We start from the raw sequence: 18842 nt of genomic DNA on the forward strand, positions 1-18842 counted from the left end.
ACGGGAATTGAACCCACGCTGCTGCCTTTTTCTGCATTACAAGCCAGCTGTTTAGCCCACTGTGCTAAACTAGGCTGCGACTTGCTCCTGGGGCTTTGTTATTCTATATTTAAACCATCCCGAACCCCTCTATTAGATTGCAGTCTGTAATTCACTCCAAGGATCTGTTTTTCCACATAAAAACCATCCCGAATCGCTCGATTAGATTCCAATCTGTAACTCATCTCGGGGATCTGTTATGCCATAAAGAACCTCCCCGAACCCCTCAATTAGTTTCAAATCTGTAACTCATTCCCGGGTATCTGTTGTATCCCTGAAACCCTCCATTAGAGTGAGGTCCGTAATTCACTCTCGGGCATCTGTTATATAAACCCCTCGATTAGATTCCAGTCAGTTATTCCCTCCCGGGTACCTGCTATTCTATATATAATCCACCCGAACCCCTCGTTTAGATTCCAGTCTGCAACTCGCTCTCGGGTATGTGTTACTCTATATATAAACCATCCTGGACCCCTCAATTACATTCAAGTCTGCAACTCACTCCCAGGTATCTGTTATTCTACATATTAGAAAAAGCGCGGGATCTGCGAGTCAGAGCAGAGATTTTAAAAGATGGTGGCCTAGTTTCGGGAGCCGTTCGGAGGAGGAGGAGTCTCTGTCAGGGAGAGAACATGAGAACATCGAAGACCCTCAGAAGGTAAGTCAGTGATTTTTACTCATTTTTACTTTTATACCTTTTTCAAATTGTGTGTGTCGAAGGAAAACTGAAGTGACATCACAGAAAAGCTGTGACCTGAGTGGCTGGCTGGGAATCTACACTAAATTAAAAAAATTAAGCATTGGTAACTAATTAAACATAATTACTTAATTATAATTTAGAGGGCTATCTAAGCCAGAGATCAGAGATCACTATATTTAGCTTTCGCATTTATATTAGAAATCTAGTGCTAGGAAACAGATAGTTAACAGTAACTTTAAAAATATTAAAAATAATATTAGAACATTTTTTAAAAAACTTTTAATTTTAATTAATTGACGCAATGTCAGTTAGAGGGGTGCAGTGCTCTGACTGTAAGATGTGGCAGGTCCGGTAGGCTTCCAGCATCCCGGATGGCTTCATCTACAGAAAGTGCACCCAACTGTAGCTCCTCACAGACCGCATGGTTCGGTTGGAGCAGCAATTGGATGCACTTAGGAGCATGCAGGTGGCGGAAAGCGTCATAGATCGCAGGTATGTAAATGTGGTCACACCAAAGGTGCAGGCACAGAAATGGGTGACCACCAGAAAGGGCAGGCAGTCAGTGCAGGAATCCCCTGTGGTTGTCCCCTTCTCGAACAGGTATACCCCTTTGGATACTGTCGGGGGGATAGCCTATCAGGGGAAAACAGCAGCAGCCAGAGCAGTGGCACCACGGCTGGCTCTGATGTTCAGAAGGGAGGGTCAAAGCGCAGAAGAGCAATAGTAATAGGGGACTCTATAGTCAGGGGCACAGATAGGTGCTTCTGTGGACGTGAAAGAGACTTCAGGATGGTATGTTGCCTGCCTGGTGCCAGGGTCCAGGATGTCTCCGAACGGGTAGAGGGCATCCTGAAGGGGAAGGGCAAACAGGCAGAGGTCGTTGTACATATTGGCACGAACGACATATGCAGGAAGGGGCATGAGGTCCTGCAGCAGGAGTTCAGGGAGCTAGGCAGAAAGTTAAAAGACAGGACCTCTAGGGTTGTAATCTAGGGATTACTCCCTGTGCCACGTGCCAGTGAGGCTCGAATTAGGAAGAGAGAGCAGCTAAACACGTGGCTAAACAGCTGGTGTAGGAGGGAGGGTTTCCGTTATCTGGGCCACTGGGAGCTCTTCCAGGGCAGGTGCGACCTATATAAGAAGGACGGGTTGCATCTAAACCGGTGAGGCATAAACATCCTGGCCGCGAGTTCTGCTAGTGTCACAAGGGAGGGTTTAAACTAGTGTGGCAGGGGGGTGGGCACGGGAGCAATAGGTCAGAAGTTGAGAGCATTGAGGGAGAACTAGGGAATAGGGACAGTGGGGCTCTGAGGCAGAGCAGACAGGGAGATGTTGCTGAACACAGCGCGTCTGGTGGCCTGAAGTGCATATGTTTTAATGCAAGAAATATTACGGGTAAGGCAGATGTACTTAGAGCTTGGATTAGTACTTGGAACTATGATGCTGTTGCCATTACAGAGACCTGGTTGAGGGAAGGGCATGATTGGCAGCTAAACGTACCAGGATTTAGATGTTTCAGGCGGGATAGAGGGGGATGTAAAAGGGGAGGCGGGGTTGCGCTACTGGTTAGGGAGAATATCACAGCTGTACTGCGGGAGGACACCTCAGAGGGCAGTGAGGCTATATGGGTAGAGATCAGGAATAAGATGGGTGCAGTCACAATGTTGGTGGTTTACTACAGGCCTCCCAACAGCCAGCGGGAGAAAGAGGAGCAGATAGGGAGACAGATTTTGGAAAAGAGTAAAAACAACAGGGTTATGGTGATGGGAAATCTCAACTTCCCCAATATTGACTGGGACTCACATAGTGCCAGGGACTTAGACGGGGCGGAGTTTGTAAGGAGCATCCAGGAGGGCTTCTTAAAACAATATGTAGACAGCCCAACGAGGGAACGGGCGGTACTGGACCAGGTATTGGGGAATGAGCCCGGCCAGGTGGTAGATGTTTCAGTAGGGGAGCATTTCGGTAACAGTGACCACAATTCAGTAAGTTTTAAAGTACTGGTGGAAAAGGATAAGAGTGGTCTTAGGATGAATGTGCTAAATTGGGGGAAGGCTAATTATAACAATATTAGGCGGGAACTGAAGAACATAGATTGGGGGCGGATGTTTGAGGGCAAATCAACATCTGACATGTGGGAGCCTTTCAATTGTCAGTTGAAAGGAATTCAGGACCGGCATGTTCCTGTGAGGAAGGATAAATACGGCAATTTTCGGGAACCTTGGATAACGAGAGATATTGTAGGCCTCGTCAAAATGAAAAAGGAGGCATTTGTCAGGGTTAAAAGGCCGGGAACAGACGAAGCCTGCGTGGAATATAAGGAAAGTAGGAAGGAATTTAAGCAAGGAGTCAGGGGTGCTAGTAGGGGTCACGAAAAATCATTGGCAAATAGGGTTAAGGAAAATCCCAAGGCTTTTTACACGTACATAAAAAGCAAGAGGGTAGCCAGGGAAAGGGTTGGCCCACTGAAGGATAGGCAAGGGAATCTATGTGTGGAGCCAGAGGAAATGGGCGAATACTTTGCATCACTATTCACCAAAGAGAAGGAATTGGTCGATGTTGAGTCTGGAGAAGGGTGTGTAGATAGCCTGGGTCACATTGAGATCCAAAAAGACGAGGTGTTGGGCGTCTTAAAAAATATTAAGGTAGATAAGTCCCCAGGGCCTGATGGGATCTACCCCAGAATACTGAAGGTGGCTGGAGAGGAAATTGCTGAGGCCTTGACAGAAATCTTTGGATCCTCACTGTCTTCAGGTGATGTCCCGGAGGACTGGAGAACAGCCTATGTTGTTCCTCTGTTTAAGAAGGGTACAAGGATAATCCAGGGAACTACAGGTCGGTGAGCCTTACTTCAGTGGTAGGGGAATTACAAGAGAGAATTCTTCGAGACAGGATCTACTCCCATTTGGAAGCAAATTGATGTTTTAGTGAGAGGCAGCATGGTTTTGTGAAGGGGAGGTCATAGAAATCATAGAAGTTTACAGTATGGAAACAGGCCCTTCGGCCCAACCAGTCCATGCCACCCAGTTTTTACCATTAAGCTAGTCCCAGTTGCCCGTACTTGGCCCATAACCCTCTATACCCATCTTACCCATGTAACTATCTAAATGCTTTTTAAACGACATAATTGTACCCGCCTCTACTACTACCTCTGGCAGCCCATTCCAGACACTCACTACCCTCTGAGTGAAGAAATTGCCCCTCTGGGCCCTTCTGAATCTCTCCCCTCTCACCTTAAACCTATGCCCTCTAGTTTTAGACTCCCCTACCTTTAACAAAGACAAAGAACAAAGAAATGTACAGCACAGGAACAGGCCCTTCGGCCCTCCAAGCCCGTGCCGACCATACTGCCCGACTAAACTACAATCTTCTACACTTCCTGGGTCCGTATCCTTCTATTCCCATCCTATTCATATATTTGTCAAGATGCCCCTTGAATGTCCCTATCGTCCCTGCTTCCACTACCTCCTCCGGTAGTGAGTTCCAGGCACCCACTACCCTCTGCGTAAAACACTTGCCTCGTACATCTACTCTAAACCTTGCCCCTCTCACCTTAAACCTATGCCCCCTAGTAATTGACCCCTCTACCCTGGGGAAAAGCCTCTGACTATCCACTCTGTCTATGCCCCTCATAATTTTGTATACCTCTATCAGGTCGCCCCTCAACCTCCTTCGTTCCAGTGAGAACAAACCGAGTTTATTCAATCGCTCCTCATAGCTTATGCCCTCCATACCAGGCAACATTCTGGTAAATCTCTTCTGCACACTCTCTAAAGCCTCCACATCCTTCTGGTAGTGTGGCGACCAGAATTGAACACTATACTCCAAGTGTGGCCTAACTAAGTTTCTATACAGCTGCAACATGACTTGCCAATTCTTATACTCAATGCCCCGGCCAATGAAGGCAAGCATGCCGTATGCCTTCTTGACGACCTTCTCCACCTGTGTTGCCCCTTTCAATGACCTGTGGACCTGTACTCCTAGATCTCTTTGACTTTCAATACTCTTGAGGGTTCTACCAATTCACTGTATATTCCCTACCTGCATTAGCCCTTCCAAAATGCATTACCTCACATTTGTCCGGATTAAACTCCATCTGCCATCTCTCCGCCCAAGTCTCCAGACAATCTAAATCCTGCTGTATCCTCTGACAGTCCTCATCGCTATCCGCAATTCCACCAACCTTCGTGTCGTCTGCAAACTTACTAATCAGACCAGTTACATTTTCCTCCAAATCATTTATATATACTACAAACAGCAAAGGTCCCAACACTGATCCCTGTGGAACACCACTGGTCACAGCCCTCCAATTAGAAAAGCATCCCTCCATTGCTACCCTCTGCCTTCTATGGCCTAGCCAGTTCTGTATCCACCTTGCCAGTTCACCCCTGATCCCGTGTGACTTCACCTTTTGTACTAGTCTACCATGAGGGACCTTGTGAAAGGCCTTACTGAAGTCCATATAGACAACATCTACTGCCCTACCTGCATCAATCATCTTAGTGACCTCCTCGAAAAACTCTATCAAGTTAGTGAGACACGACCTCCCCTTCGCAAAACCGTGCTGCCTCTCACTAATACGTCCATTTGCTTCCAAATGGGAGTAGATCCTGTCTCGAAGAATTCTCTCCAGTAATTTCCCTACCACTGAAGTAAGGCTCACCGGCCTGTAGTTCCCGGGATTATCCTTGCTACCCTTCTTAAACAGAGGAACAACATTGGCTATTCTCCAGTCCTCCGGGACATCCCCTGAAGACAGCGAGGATCCAAAGATTTCTGTCAAGGCCTCAGCAATTTCCTCTCCAGCCTCCTTCAGTATTCTGGGGTAGATCCCATCAGGCCCTGGGGACTTATCTACCTTAATATTTTTTAAGACACCCAACACCTCGTCTTTTTGGATCACAATGTGACCCAGGCTATTTACACCCCCTTCTCCAGACTCAACATCTACCAATTCCTTCTCTTTGGTGAATACTGATGCAAAGTATTCATTTAGTACGTCGCCCATTTCCTCTGGCTCCACACATAGATTCCCTTGCCTATCCTTCAGTGGGCCAACCCTTTCCCTGGCTACCCTCTTGCTTTTTATGTACGTGTAAAAAGCCTTGGGATTTTCCTTAACCCTATTTGCCAATGACTTTTCATGACCCCTTCTAGCCCTCCTGACTCCTTGCTTAAGTTCCTTCCTACTTTCCTTATATGCCACACAGGCTTCGTCTGTTCCCAGCCTTTTAGCCCTGACAAATGCCTCCTTTTTCTTTTTGACGAGGCCTACAATATCACTCGTCATCCAAGGTTCCCGAAAATTGCCGTATTTATCTTTCTTCCTCACAGGAACATGCCTGTCCTGTATTCCTTTCAACTGACACTTGAAAGCCTCCCACATGTCAGATGTTGATTTGCCCTCAAACATCCGCCCCCAATCTATGTTCTTCAGTTCCCGCCTAATATTGTTATAATTAGCCTTCCCCCAATTTAGCACATTCATCCTCGGACCACTCTTATCCTTGTCCACCAGTACTTTAAAACTTACTGAATTGTGGTCACTGTTACCGAAATGCTCCCCTACTGAAACATCTACCACCTGGCCGGGCTCATTCCCCAATACCAGGTCCAGTACCGCCCCTACCCTAGTTGGACTGTTTACATACTGTTTTAAGAAGCCCTCCTGGATGCTCCTTACAAACTCCGCCCCGTCTAAGCCCCTGGCACTAAGTGAGTCCCAGTCAATATTGGGGAAGTTGAAGTCTCCCATCACCACAACCCTGTTGTTTTTACTCTTTTCCAAAATCTGTCTACCTATCTGTTCCTCTATCTCCCGCTGGCTGTTGGGAGGCCTGTAGTATACCCCCAACATTGTGACTGCACCCTTCTTATTCCTCATCTCTACCCATATAGCCTCACTGCCGTCTGAGGTGTCCTCTCGCAGTATAGCTGTGCTATTCTCCCGAACAAGTAGCGCAACTCCGCCTCCCCTTTTACATCCCCCTCTATCCCGCCTGAAACATCTAAATCCTGGAACGTTTAGCTGCCAATCCTGCCCTTCCCTCAACCAGGTCTCTGTAATGGCAACAACATCATAGTTCCAAGTAGTAATCCAAGCTCTAAGTTCATCTGCCTTACCCGTAATGCTCCTTGCATTAAAACATATGCACTTCAGGCCACCAGACCCGCTGTGTTCAGCAACTTCTCCCCGTCTGCTCTGCCTCAGAGCCACACTGTCCCTGTTCCCTAGTTCTCCCTCAATGCTCTCACCTTCTGACCTATTGCTCCCGCGCCCACCCCCCTGCCATACTAGTTTAAACCCTCCCGTGTGACACTAGCAAACCTCGCGGCCAGGATATTTATGCCTCTCCGGTTTAGATGCAACCCGTCCATCTTATACAGGTCACACCTGCCCCGGAAGAGCTCCCAGTGGTCCAGATAACGGAAACTGCGTTAACTGCGACGACTGATCAAAGACTCGATACACCAGTTAGTTAGTTCAAAGTCAATGCTTATTTATTTACACACACAGTTAAATCTACTCGTGCACGAAAACTCTACAGACTAAACTATCACTACTGCTAAAGCCTATACTTACCTTCGGGCACCCACTCAGTCAGAGGAACAATGGTCGTTATTCGGTTCTGAGGCTGCTGGGGTCGAACTGGTACAGGGGAACAGCTAAGGTCGCCTGTCTAGTAGCCTGCGTTGACCTTGGACTTACTTGCTTCTGGTGCAGCTGGTCATGTCTCTCCTCGGTGAGAGCCGGGTCCAAGAGAACAACTCTCTCTTGGGAACTCCTTCTTACCCCAAAGGGGCTTTGCGGTCTTTTGGGCGGGCCTTGAACTTGGCCCCAATTAATTGGGCAGTTTCTTGATCATTCCTATTGATTTCAATAAAGGGGTGGGTGCCCTGATTGCTGGGAGTGTCCTAGGTGGCCGTTGGCCAGCTTTGTTTCGGTTTCTTCTGGAGCCAGGGTGTCTGCCTTAGTATCGGTTACTCAAAAGTTACTCTTTTGTACCCGGAGATGGGCCATCAATATGCTAAGGGGGCTACAGTTATGGTCTTATTTGGGAGCTGCGGCTCCCAGAGACAGACAAGCTCTGAACCTGCTTGTTTTCTCTGCATTGTTGATTTTCCCTGCAATCTTTGCAAAGTGTCCATTTTGTAATCGGGAAGTGGCCATACCAAATTGCTACAACACTCACACACACTCTCTCACACAATCCTCTGTCAGACTTTCACCTTCTCAGACACACTCTCTCTCACACACTCTCTCTCACACACTCACTGACACACACTCTTATTCACACACAAACTAACACTCTCTCATACCACACACTTTCACACTCTCTCTCTCACAATCCTCTATTAGACTTTTACCATCTCAAACTCACTCTCTCACATACTTTCACTTAGACTCTCTCACACACACTCACACACCCTCTCTCTCACACACATTCTCTCACACTCACACACACTCACCCACACTCACACAATACCTCACACTCTCTCACAAAGTCTTCTCTCAGACTTTCAACTTCTCAAACTCACTCCGTCACACACACTGTCATTTATACCCTCTCTCACACATGCGCGTTCATATACACACACTCGCAATCACACACTATTTCAAACATGCTATCTCACCATCACTCTCGCAGCCGTTCACCATCTCAAACTCACCTCTCCCACTTGCTCACGCACACTCTCACTTACACTCTCTCACAAAGTCTTCTCTCAGACTTTCAACTTCTCAAACTCACTCCCTCACACACACTGTCATTTATACCCTCTCTCACACACGCGCGTTCATATACACACACTCGCAATCACACACTATTTCAAACATGCTATCTCACCATCACTCTCGCAGCCGTTCACCATCTCAAACTCACCTCTCCCACTTGCTCACGCACACTCTCATTTACACTCTCTCACACGCACAGTCTCTCTCACACACACTTTCATACACAGACACTCAACCCTATATCACACTCACTCTCACGCTCACTCGCCTAAACACGCACTCACTCTTACATACTATCTTGCAACTTCTCTCAGGCGTTCACTGCCTCATACACACACTCTCGCACACATTCCCTCACACACTCTTGCACACACGTTTGTTTTCTCAAACACACTGTCTTACACAACCTCTCTCACACACACTTTCACACACATTCTCTCACACACTCTCACACACAAACTCTCTCTTAACTACCTCACACTTTCTCTCTCACTCTCCCGCTCTCTCATAGTCTCTGTCTCTCACAAACCCATTCTCTGCTACTCTCTCCCTTTCTCATGCTCCCTCATTCTCACACACTCTTTCCCTCTCAAATAATCTGCCCCTCCCTCATAGTCACTCCATCATTCTAAATCTCTCCCTTTTGCGCACTCTCTCCTTCTCACACTGTCACCCCCTCTCACACTGTCACCTTCTCTTACCATCTCTCTCCCTCACTCCCTCCCTCTCTCACACTCCCTCGCTGTCTCCCACACCCTCCCTCTCTCATACTGTCTCCCTCTCTCTCACTCATCCCGCTCTCACATTCCCTCGCTCTCTCCCACTCCCCCCTCTCTCAGATTCTCTTCCTCTCTCACACCCTCCCTCTCACACAATCCCGCTCTCACACTCTCTCCCTGTCTCACTATCCCTCCCCTCTCACTCTCCCACATTCCCTCCTCCTTTCGCTCCATCTCTCATACTCCCCTCCCTTTCTGAAAGTCCCTCCCTTTCGCACAATTCCTCCTTCACTCACACTCTCCAACATTCACAGTCCCTCCCTCTCTAAAATGCTATGCCTCTTGTAGCCACATAAAATGGCTGATTCCCTATTAATTTGGCCAAAACCCGATTTAAAATGGCTAACCGAAAAGGCTGATGGGGAAAGCAGCCAACAGGACACAAATGGACAGCTGCAGATAGAATAGCGTATTCGGCTCTGGAGAAGTCGGTCCAGATCGATACTCAAGACTATTAGCAGCACATCAACCCAGACATCTGCAGTTTAATCGGCTATCCCCGGGAAGAATTGCAACATATTAGCAATTGAATGCCGGGCCAGACCTGTCGGCACCTGCAGTGGCCGAAACAAAGACAGGTGAACGACCCCCCCCCCATCCCCCCCCCCCCTCCCGATAGAGGAATCGCCCCATTATTGGAGCATATCGAACCCAGTGATTGGGAACAAGTCCAATCACTTGGGACTCAGGGTCAAGGGCCGCCCCGAGATGCGGGAAGCCCCTTGGCCCTATAAAGTGAGGGGCCAAGTTCAGATCTCTCTCTCTCTCCCTTCTTCCCCTTGGCGCGGCCTTCGCAAGAACATCGACCAGAAACTGTAAGTTTGACTCCAGCGATCGCTACCCGACAGAGACTCCGAGCCATCGACCCGTATCAGCCTTTTGAATCCCGCGGGCCAGATCCGATTCGATAAGCAATTCGTTTCCTTGACCTGGTGGGCCCTTCCTAAAGTTAAGTATTGGCCAGTAGGGGTAGGTTTCGTGATAGACAGTAGGATTATTGTGTAAGCATTTATTGTTGTACATAATAAATGACCGTTCATTTCAATCTTACTAAGCGGTGTGTTGACTTATTAATCATAACTTGAGCTTGAACCACGTGGCGGTATCAGAAAGCTACCTGGCGACTCGTGAGCAAAGGTGACATAATCAGAGCTAATAAAACTAAGGCTAAAAAGAGCAACATAATTGGCGACTCCGCTGGGACCCGACATAGAAGTGGAAAACCACTCCCGGAGAACCCCAACAATTTGAATAGAATCCAATCGGAAACAAAAACAAAACAAAAACCACAAGTGTTCAAGCGGTTCTGGTTAATAATTCACAATTCGGAAGTGTGTGTATGCATGCGTAACTAACAGGGTTATAAGGTAAAACTGTTAGATTTTTGTTGCGTCAAAACTGTCCGAAGTCGGTATTTTCAGAAATTAGCTCAAGCCGTACCTGCATCTACGACACCACCTTGGCCCCCGTTCCAAATTTGAACATAGCAAGCAGATAAGAGAGATGGCCATGCAGGCAACGCAGGCAATGCAGTGCCTCATGAACCCCGAAGAAGTTGCGGTCGCACCGATCAGCAGCATTAAAGTGGGACAGTGTCCCAATTGGGAAGTGGAAATTCGGAAATTTCTACAGGGCAAAGGATGGACCTTGTGGAGCGGTTTCTGTAATAATGACGACTCAGGCCCCGGAAGTATAGGGCATACTTAGAATCATAGAATCATAGAAGTTTACAGCATGGAAACAGGCCCTTCGGCCCAACCAGTCCATGCCGCCCAGTTTTTACCATTAAGCTAGTCCCAGTTGCCCGCACTTGGCCCATAACCCTCTATACCCATCTTACTCATGTAACCATCTAAATGGTTTTTGAAAGACACAATTGTACCCGCCTCTACTACTACCTCTGGCAGCCCATTCCAGACACTCACTACCCTCTGAGTGAAGAAATTGCCCCTCTGGGCCCTTCTGAATCTCTCCCCTCTCACCTTAAACCTATGCCCTCTAGTTTTAGACTCCCCTACCTTTGGGAAAAGATGTTGACTATCTACCTTATCTATGCCCCTCATTATTTTATAGACCTCTATAAGATCACCCCTAAGCCTCCTACGCTCCAGGGAAAAAAGTCCCAGTCTATCCAGCCTCTCCTTATAACTCAAACCATCAAGTCCCGGCAACATCCTAGTAAATCTTTTCTGCACTCTTTCTAGTTTAATAATATCCTTTCTATAATAGGGTGACCAGAACTGCACACAGTATTCCAAGTGTGGCCGTACCAATGTCTTGTACAACTTCAACAAGACGTCCCAACTCCTATATTCAATGTTCTGACCAATGAAACCAAGCATGCCGAATGCCTTCTTCACCACCCTGTCCACCTGCGACTCCACCTTCAAGGAGCTATCAACCTGTACTCCTAGATCTCTTTGTTCTATAACTCTCCCCAACGCCATATCATTAACTGAGTAGGTCCTGGCCTGATTCGATCTGCCAAAATGCATCACCTCACATTTATCTAAATTAAACTCCATCTGCCATTCGTCGGCCCACTGGCCTAATTGATCAAGATCCCGTTGCAATCCTAGATAACCTTGGTGGGAGAACATGAGTGAAATTCATAAAAGGAGCTTAGCAAAAGCGCGCAAGCCGATGGCAATCGTGTCCTGTATGGCACAATTGCTAGGCACAGAGGAGGTCGTCAGGACGCTCCGAAAAGAAATAGAAGGCATACATCATATGAGTAAAATCGATGTATGCGAGATGGAAAAAGAGAACCTGGAATTGAAAAGGCAGTTAGAAGCCAAGGACGAAGAGGTGGCTGACGCCAAACGGGGTCACCAGTCTTGTCTGGCGCATTTAAGCAGTTTTCAATCCCAGTATGAGAAGGCTTATCAGGACACGCAGCGTGCGGTCCTGGTTAAGAAAGAGACAGACAAGCAGGTGGAGATGCTACAAAAGCAATGTAGTGATCTCAAGGCAGCCTTGAGAGCGCTCCACGCTGCAACCACGGAACAAAGACAGAGTACTTTAGACCACGCGAAGTGCCGGAACCAAATTGCAGACCTGCAATCAATGCTTTCTGTCAAAAAGGGATTCCAAGAAACCTTTGGGGAAAGTTTAGAACAGGAAGACGGCCCTGATTGGGAAGAAATGCAGGAGACAGTGCAGAGATATGTTCAGGGGACATATGCGCAAGGAAAGCCCCAAAGGAGGAAAGCACCCCCACCCCACCCCCCCCCCCCCCCCCCCCCCCCCACACAACAGGTAGTACAGGCTCCCATGACCCCTGTAACAACCCACCGCACAGCCACAGCAGACGAGGGGAAAGGCCTTTATTCCACCCCTCTCACAGTGACCCAATTACGGGACGCGTGTACTAAAATCACACCATTCCTCCCCGCTTCAGACCCACACCATTTCTTTGCCACCGTCAAATACCAGGCGACCTTGTACGGCCTGGATGAGAAAGAGCAGGTAAAGCTCACGGTCCTCAGCTTCGACCCATTGGTCGCAGCAGCCCTTCCCGAACCACAGAATGTAGGAGGAGGCACCCTTGCAGAAATGCATTTCGGATTCCTGGATGTGATCGGGTACAACCGGGGCGACCCCGTAGATGGTCTAAATAAGTGCAGACAGAAAAAGTCTGAACACCCCACAGCGTTCGCAGGACGCTTGTGGATTCACTTTGAAGCCGTTTTCGGAAATGTAGACAGTGCCCATTTGTCCGCAGACACTATGGCCAGATGGACCCGCACCCTTTTCTCCCATGCGACGGAAGCAGGACAGAATGCCTGTAATAATTATGACCCCTCAGAGGAGGCTCATAATGAGAAGTGGGTGGTCAAAAGATTGTCCCGCGTTTGGGAACAGTCGGCTCACAACAAACCCGCTGCTAGAACCCCCGAGGAAAAACAAGCCGCCGCAGACATGCAGGCAGTAAGAACCACTCTTCACAACCCCGCCTGGGTAAACGAGGGAAAGAGCAGCCCTCCAGCAAAACCGCAAGAATGCTACAATAGCGGACAGTTGGGACATTTTGCCAAAGAATGCAATGGCCCTAAAAAGGCACAGAGAGCCCAACAGACTCGCAATAAGAAAAAGGCAGAGCCCATACATAGCGCTGGCGCCCAGTCGGATCAGACAGACTTGACCAGAACAGACTGACGGTGTACAGGCTCCCCCAGTTGGGTCTGCGATACCCTTTGGGATAGGTCAGGACGACCCGTAGTCGCAGCGAAAGTTAGGGGACAGCTGATCGAGCTTCTCTGGGACACAGGAGGGTCCCGCACCACCTTAAATTCCTCCACCCTTGGTAAGGACACGTGGTCCACTACAGCCACTATCACCCTCAGCGGCTTTACAGGCCACTCATAGCCGGGACACATCACAACCCCTGTACCCATCCAACTCGGAACCATTAACAAAAAACACCCCGTTGTTTTAGTCGACCTGCCCCCAACAGCAGAGCACATTTTAGGGATCGACTTCATGAATTCCCATCACCTATCTTTCGACCCAGTCAACCAGTGTGTCTGTTAGATGGCGAAGTCCGCTAGAGCCCGCAACGCTCACCATCGGGGACTATATGAACAAAATTAGCGCAGTGGGCGAGTTTTGGTTCAACCCCACCACACTCAGCACGGACCGACAGTCCTGCAAAAGAACAGGGCAGCATTCGCGACCCACAAACAGGACTGTGGACGGATGACCGGTTCCGTACAAATAACAGGACTGGACCCTCGACCCAAAAAGCAGTACGGATTCCTCCTGGAAGCAGAGGGGGAAATCCTAAAGGTTATAGAAAGCTTATTAGAACAGGGCGTCCTAAGATCGGTAGCCTCAACTAATAATGCCCCGATTTGGCCAGTAAGGAAACCCGACGGATCATGGCGCTTGACCATAGATTATCGGGAACTCAATAAAGTCACCCCCATAGCAGCCCCCACCGTTGCAACAAGTCCTGAGACCATGCTCAAATAGGGACTCCATGCCCGATATTTCACGGTTTCGGATGTCAGTAATGGGTTCTGGTCCATTCCATTGGCAAAAGCGTGCCAGTATAAATTTGCCTTCACTTTCAGAGCGCAGCAGTACACGTGGACATGCCTGCCACAAAGCTTCCACAACTCCCCCTCCATTTTCCACCGACAGCTGGCAAATGGACTAGCAACGTTTTCTCGCCCCGAATGTCTGGTACAGTATGTAGACGATCTACTACTGCAGACAGACACGAAGGGAGAGCACATTGAGCTTCTGTCCGAACTCCTGGAATTACTACATTCCATTGGGTGTAAAGTAAACCCCCAAAAGACCCAGATATTGGAAGAGAAAGTGGTATATTTGGGTACTATTATCACGCACGGCAAACGCGAGATCGAGCACAAAAGAATTGACTCGATCGCTAAATTGCCCCTTCCCCAACACGTTTCAGCCCTCCGGTCGTTTTTAGGACTGGTTGGCTACTGCCGAAACCACATTGACGATTTCGCCAGCAAGGCAGCACCCCTCTCAGACCTCCTAAAGAAAGGAGCCCCCTGGAAATGGCTTCCGCAGCATACGGATGCTGTGGAATCATTAAAACAGGCGCTCATAGCCGCCCCCGCACTACAAGTTCCTGACCCGCTCTCCCCCAACGCAATAGAGGTAGCGACCACAGACCGCACCCTTTCAGCCGTGCTCCTGCAGGAACGGCACGACCAGCTAAGACCCTCGAATTTTAGATGCTGTGGAGCAGGGATTTTCAGTCTGTGAGAGGCACCTGCTCGCAGTTTTCTGGGCAGTCCAGTACTTCTCATACATTACCGGACTGAACCCCATCACCATTTTGACCGAGCACACCCCCACCCAACTTTTACTAGACGGACAACTGAAAGACGGTACCGTCAGCCAAATCCGCGCTGCTAGGTGGACTCTTCTCTTACAAGGACTGGACATCACAGTCAAACCGACCAAGACACACACATACTTAGCGGACAATCTACAGTACCCCGGAACCCCCCAAGAGTGTGAAATCATCTCGCCCCACCATAATACAGGCCCCTTTACAGCTAAACCCCCCCCCCCCCCAGAAAACTAGCCACTCCATCTCAGAACCCCCTTCACCCGGACACGTGTGACTCCATTAGGATCTATGTGGATGGATCTTCCAGAGTCCTGGATGGGCAACGCATAACAGGTTGTGGGATTTATGTGGAAGACGCGCAGGGACGCGCCCTCGGGAAATCGCATTAAAATTACCGGGCACTTAGGCGCGCAGGCGGCAGAGCTCGCGGCCATTGCTTACATTGTGGAGCACCCAGATTCCTTCCCCAGCCCAGCAGACATATATTCAGACAGTCTATACATGTGCAACAGCCTCACTGACTTTCTGCCCCTCTGGGAAACAAGAGGATTTGTTTCCGCGGATGGGAAACCCCTCCCCTCAGCCCCATTACTCCGCCATATTTCGAAAAAAGCCAAGAACCGGACCTTTGGCATTATAAAGGTCCGCAGCCACCATCGTTCCTCCCCCCTGGAAATGTAAAAGCCGACACGCTGGCTAAGGCAGGATCCAGGCATGGGTACTTTTGGAAGCCCCCCGAGAGTGCCCCAGTGAGTGCGCCAGTGAGTGCAGTTCAGGTCACGCAGACTAGGATCGAAGATCTAGTAGAGGCCCAGAAGCAGGATAGCGCTCTCACTGAAATCGTGAAAGGGACGTTTCCAGCCTCATACGAGAGGTACAGAAATACAAAACCACACATGACGGTGTGATGCTAAAGGACACCCTTTATGTAGTTCCTGAGCAGGATAGGAACCAAATAGTCTGTTTATTCCATGATGGTCATGTACACCAGGGAATCAAACCCACCGCAGCCCACCTCAAACAGCTTTGTTGGTGGCCTAATCTCAAAGAGTATGTATCCCATTACATTGAGAATTGCCTCATCTGCGCTCAGAACAACCCAGATAGATATGCCAAAAAGGCACATCTCAGCCACACCCGACCCGTTAATGGCCCCTGGACTAACCTCCAGATCGATTTTATAGGTCCATTGTCCCCTGGCAGGAATGGCTATAAATATGTTCTGGTGGTCATAGACACTTTTACAAAGTGGGTGGAAGCATTTCCAGCCCGCACCAACACTGCGAAAACCACCGCCAAAATCCTAACCCACCACATCTTCACAAGATGGGGACTCCCCCGCAGTATTGAGTCGGACCAAGGTTCTCACTTTACGGGACGGGTCATGCAGAACGTCCTTACGATATTTGGCATAACCCAAAAATTTCACATTGCATACCACCCACAATCGAGTGGTATAGTGGAGCGCATGAATCGGACCCTAAAAACCACCCTTAGAAAAAGGTCCGGCAGAACAACACCACTTGGGATTCGGTCCTCCCCTTTGCGCTGATGTTTTTGCGTAACACTGTTTCCACCTCCACAGGTTTCACCCCACACACCCTCATCACCGGACGCCCCATGAAAGGGACAGAGTACTTGTTGGGTTTAGACCTGACCAGCCCTGAAGTTACGGCCCTCACCCATGAGAAAGCCGTTGAACAATTACTCTGAAATGTAAAAACGGCTCAGTTAGCAGCCGCTGTTAAACTGGGTACTAAAAGAAAACAGAGCAAGGCCTGTTTTGATAAGGCAGTACATGCTACGGAGTACAACATAGGACAACAAGTGATGTTGTCTGTGTATAACCCCAGCACATTTCTGTCTCCAAAATACTCGGGTCCGTACTCCATTACGGATAAAGTAAGCCCATCGGTATATAAAATTAAATACCCAAATGGTAAGACTGCCTGGTTTCACATAAACCAGCTAAAGGCTTATGGAGCACAGTCAAACCACGCCCACCACGTCATCCTTGACGCAGCAGCCCACACCCCGCCCACAGCCAGCGTAACCAGACCAACCCCCACCACGTCCAGCCCAGACACGGACTCGCCCTCGACTCCACCCCCAAATTCTACACTCCGCCGCCGGAACGCCCACAGACTGCAGCAGCAGCGACAGCGACTGTGACTCTAACGATAGCCACAGCACACACCCCTACTATCCCCATACAGCCGGACCCACACCCAGCGACTCCGATTTCGACTCCAGTGATCCCTTCATGATCATCTTTCTAAATTAACCACACCACCGACCATCGAACCACACGGACGACCCCGACTTTGTCCCCACCCAACTCGACCCAACTCATTGGCACCGCGACAACTCCTGCAGACTCGTCCGCAATGACGAGAGCGACCCCAACTCACACCACGCAGCCCTTTCCGCCCTAATTCACTCCAGAGTTTGGCACCCGGGAGAAGGTGACGACCTCGGGTCTGACTCCCATGCCGCCAACCCCTTTGCGATCCTGTTCGCAACAGAAAACTGAGGGGTCCACATGATGATTTAAAGGACACACTTGGTGAAAAGTGTTGTCCTTCCTGATGGAACCTGCCGGATGTTTTGCGTTGTTTGTAGGTTTGTTTAAATGTAATTCGTTTGACAGGAGAATTTTTCCCCGTCCCATTCACCTGAAACTTTTTAGATCTTTCCAAAACCCGCACCGCGGCCAGGCGCTTGTTCAGCAGGACTAGCTTATCAGCTGATACCTGGTCAGCAGACCAGACGCTTGTTCAGCGGGACTAGCTTATCAGCTGATACCTGGTCAGCAGACCAGACGCCTGTTCAGCGGTACCAACTTATCTGCAGATACCTGGTCAACAGACCAGACGCTTGTTCAGAGGAACTAGCTTGTCTGCAGACACATTAGCTGATACCCGTTCGGGTACCAGACGCCCGTTCTGATTCGAGGGTAGAAGCACAGCAGCCAACGCTGGTTCAGAGGAACTAGCTTTTCAGCAGATATCCGTTCGGGTACCATACGCCCGTTCTGATTTGACGGTAGACTCACAGCAGCAACCCCACCATGATGACTACATTTTTGCCCGTTCTTTGGTTGCTCAGGCAGTGGAGAAACGGCGTGAGACCCGCCCTGCCTGGGGTCCCCCCGTTGGTCAAAAACGCTCGGGAAGGGGAGATACGGTATTGGTAGCAGTCCTACCCGGGGACTCCATCCAAATCTTACTCATCGCGGCCAAATGCTATTTACATCCAGGAACATTTGGATGATAAACTTAGCACTGGTCCACCATTGGGAAGTGTGCCGTGTCCTAACATTTGTTGTGAAAAAAAAATGATGGAATCACATAGAGTGACCACATATAAGGGAATAATTGGCCCCGAAGGACAGACACACTAACATACCGGATGTTATACCAAGGTAGTTACAGATACTATGCTTGTTTTACAGAACTCCAGAAGCTCCAGGACTGGAGAAAACAGAGAACACAAAGAAAGAAAAAGAAGGAGGACAGCCATGAGGACTTCTTTCATCATGCTCAACATCTTTTATTTGGACATTTGTTTGCGCAGGAACGCAGACCCCATTACTCCAAACCCCCCTACCGTTAATGTTTCACTGCCCCTTAGTCACCAGCCACGCTGCATTATCCTGGTGTGCCAAGTTCATAACTTGGTACTCCCTGTCATACGTTATTGAAGCACTATTAGCGTTGGCAATACTCTGCTGTGCAGTACAGACTATGTGCC

This window comes from Scyliorhinus torazame, chromosome 26 (genome assembly GCF_047496885.1).
Source record: "Scyliorhinus torazame isolate Kashiwa2021f chromosome 26, sScyTor2.1, whole genome shotgun sequence".
Lineage (NCBI taxonomy): Eukaryota > Metazoa > Chordata > Chondrichthyes > Carcharhiniformes > Scyliorhinidae > Scyliorhinus > Scyliorhinus torazame.